Genomic DNA, 4,145 nt, shown 5'->3' with positions numbered 1-4,145 from the left:
GTGAAGAAATCATGACAAACTAACACAAAATGAAGATTTCATCATAACTTGACATTCTGAGTTGATTTCATGAAACCTGCGCTTCCCCTACAAGAGTTCGACCTACCATTATAGGAAAACGTGTTTTCGTGAAGAAATCATGACAAACTAACACAAAATGAAGATTTCATTATAACTTGACATTCTGAGCTCATTTCATGAAACCTGCGCTTCCCCTGTAAGAGTTCGACCTACCGTTATAGGAAAACGTGTTTTCGTGAAGAAATCATGAGAAACTAACACAAAATGAAGATTTCATTATAACTTGACATTCTGAGCTCATTTCATGAAACCTGCGCTTCCCCTGTAAGAGTTCGACCTACCGTTATAGGAAAACGTGTTTTCGTGAAGAAATCATGAGAAACTAACACAAAATGAAGATTTCATTATAACTTGACATTCTGAGCTCATTTCATGAAACCTGCGCTTCCCCTACAAGAGTTCGACCTACCGTTATAGGAAAATGTGTTTTCGTGAAGAAATCATGACAAACTAACACAAAATGAAGATTTCATTATAACTTGACATTCTGAGTTGATTTCATGAAACCTGCGCTTCCCCTACAAGAGTTCGACCTACCATTATAGGAAAACGTGTTTTCGTGAAGAATTCATGACAAACTAACACAAAATGAAGATTTCATTATAACTTGACATTCTGAGTTGATTTCATGAAACCTGCGCTTCCCCTACAGGAGTTCGACCTACCATTATAGGAAAACGTGTTTTCGTGAAGAAATCATGACAAACTAACACAAAATGAAGATTTCATTATAACTTGACATTCTGAGTTGATTTCATGAAACCTGCTCTTCCCCTACAAGAGTTCGACCTACCATTATAGGAAAACGTGTTTTCGTGAAGAAATCATGACAAACTAACACAAAATGAAGATTTCATTATAACTTGACATTCTGAGCTCATTTCATGAAACCTGCGCTTCCCCTATAAGAGTTCGACCTACCATTATAGGAAAATGTGTTTTCGTGAAGAAATCATGTCAAACTAACACAAAATGAAGATTTCATTATAACTTGACATTCTGAGCTCATTTCATGAAACCTGCGCTTCCCCTGTAAGAGTTCGATCTACCATTATAGGAAAACGTGTTTTCGTGAAGAAATCATGAGAAACTAACACAAAATGAAGATTTCATTATAACTTGACATTCTGAGTTCATTTCATGAAACCTGCGCTTCCCCTACAAGAGTTCGACCTACCATTATAGGAAAACGTGTTTTCGTGAAGAAATCATGACAAACTAACACAAAATGAAGATTTCATTATAACTTGACATTCTGAGTTGATTTCATGAAACCTGCGCTTCCCCTACAAGAGTTCGACCTACCATTATAGGAAAACGTGTTTTCGTGAAGAAATCATGACAAACTAACACAAAATGAAGATTTCATTATAACTTGACATTCTGAGCTCATTTCATGAAACCTGCGTTTCCCCTATAAGAGTTCGACCTACCATTATAGGAAAACGTGTTTTCGTGAAGAAATCATGACAAACTAACACAAAATGAAGATTTCATTATAACTTGACATTCTGAGCTCATTTCATGAAACCTGCGCTTCCCCTATAAGAGTTCGACCTACCATTATAGGAAAATGTGTTTTCGTGAAGAAATCATGTCAAACTAACACAAAATGAAGATTTCATTATAACTTGACATTCTGAGCTCATTTCATGAAACCTGCGCTTCCCCTGTAAGAGTTCGATCTACCATTATAGGAAAACGTGTTTTCGTGAAGAAATCATGAGAAACTAACACAAAATGAAGATTTCATTATAACTTGACATTCTGAGTTCATTTCATGAAACCTGCGCTTCCCCTACAAGAGTTCGACCTACCATTATAGGAAAACGTGTTTTCGTGAAGAAATCATGACAAACTAACACAAAATGAAGATTTCATTATAACTTGACATTCTGAGCTCATTTCATGAAACCTGCGCTTCCCCTGTAAGAGTTCGACCTACCATTTTAGGAAAACGTGTTTTCGTGAAGAAATCATGACAAACTAACACAAAATGAAGATTTCATTATAACTTGACATTCTGAGTTGATTTCATGAAACCTGCTCTTCCCCTACAAGAGTTCGACCTACCATTATAGGAAAACGTGTTTTCGTGAAGAAATCATGACAAACTAACACAAAATGAAGATTTCATTATAACTTGACATTCTGAGCTCATTTCATGAAACCTGCGCTTCCCCTATAAGAGTTCGACCTACCATTATAGGAAAACGTGTTTTCGTGAAGAAATCATGACAAACTAACACAAAATGAAGATTTCATTATAACATGACATTCTGAGCTCATTTCATGAAACCTGCGCTTCCCCTGTAAGAGTTCGACCTACCATTATAGGAAAACGTGTTTTCGTGAAGAAATCATGACAAACTAACACAAAATGAAGATTTCATTATAACTTGACATTCTGAGCTCATTTCATGAAACCTGCGCTTCCCCTACAAGAGTTCGACCTACCATTATAGGAAAACGTGTTTTCGTGAAGAAATCATGACAAACTAACACAAAATGAAGATTTCATTATAACTTGACATTCTGAGTTGATTTCATGAAACCTGCTCTTCCCCTACAAGAGTTCGACCTACCATTATAGGAAAACGTGTTTTCGTGAAGAAATCATGACAAACTAACACAAAATGAAGATTTCATTATAACTTGACATTCTGAGTTGATTTCATGAAACCTGCTCTTCCCCTACAAGAGTTCGACCTACCATTATAGGAAAACGTGTTTTCGTGAAGAAATCATGACAAACTAACACAAAATGAAGATTTCATTATAACTTGACATTCTGAGCTCATTTCATGAAACCTGCGCTTCCCCTACAAGAGTTCGACCTACCATTATAGGAAAACGTGTTTTCGTGAAGAAATCATGACAAACTAACACAAAATGAAGATTTCATTATAACTTGACATTTTGAGTTGATTTCATGAAACCTGCTCTTCCCCTACAAGAGTTCGACCTACCATTATAGGAAAACGTGTTTTCGTGAAGAAATCATGACAAACTAACACAAAATGAAGATTTCATTATAACTTGACATTCTGAGCTCATTTCATGAAACCTGCGCTTCCCCTACAAGAGTTCGACCTACCATTATAGGAAAACGTGTTTTCGTGAAGAAATCATGACAAACTAACGCAAAATTAAGATTTCATTATAACGACATTCTGAGCTCATTTCATGAAACCTGCGCTTCCCCTGTAAGAGTTCGACCTACCATTATAGGAAAACGTGTTTTCGTGAAGAAATCATGAGAAACTAACACAAAATGAAGATTTCATTATAACTTGACATTCTGAGCTCATTTCATGAAACCTGCGCTTCCCCTATAAGAGTTCGACCTACCATTATAGGAAAACGTGTTTTCGTGAAGAAATCATGACAAACTAACACAAAATGAAGATTTCATTATAACATGACATTCTGAGCTCATTTCATGAAACCTGCGCTTCCTGTAAGAGTTCGACCTACCATTATAGGAAAACGTGTTTTCGTGAAGAAATCATGAGAAACTAACACAAAATGAAGATTTCATTATAACTTGACATTCTGAGCTCATTTCATGAAACCTGCGCTTCCCCTATAAGAGTTCGACCTACCATTATAGGAAAACGTGTTTTCGTGAAGAAATCATGACAAACTAACACAAAATGAAGATTTCATTATAACTTGACATTCTGAGCTGATTTCATGAAACCTGCGCTTCGCCTATAAGAGTTCGACCTACCATTATAGGAAAACGTGTTTTCGTGAAGAAATCATGAGAAACTAACACAAAATGAAGATTTCATTATAACTTGACATTCTGAGCTCATTTCATGAAACCTGCGCTTCCCCTACAAGAGTTCGACCTACCATTATAGGAAAACGTGTTTTCGTGAAGAAACCATGACAAACTAACACAAAATGAAGATTTCATTATAACTTGACATTCTGAGCTCATTTCATGAAACCTGCGCTTCCCCTATAAGAGTTCGACCTACCATTATAGGAAAACGTGTTTTCGTGAAGAAATCATGACAAACTAACACAAAATGAAGATTTCATTATAACATCAC

Source organism: Paramormyrops kingsleyae, chromosome 1, assembly GCF_048594095.1.
Source record: "Paramormyrops kingsleyae isolate MSU_618 chromosome 1, PKINGS_0.4, whole genome shotgun sequence".
Taxonomy (NCBI): domain Eukaryota; kingdom Metazoa; phylum Chordata; class Actinopteri; order Osteoglossiformes; family Mormyridae; genus Paramormyrops; species Paramormyrops kingsleyae.
Note: the sequence above shows the minus strand (reverse complement) of the source record.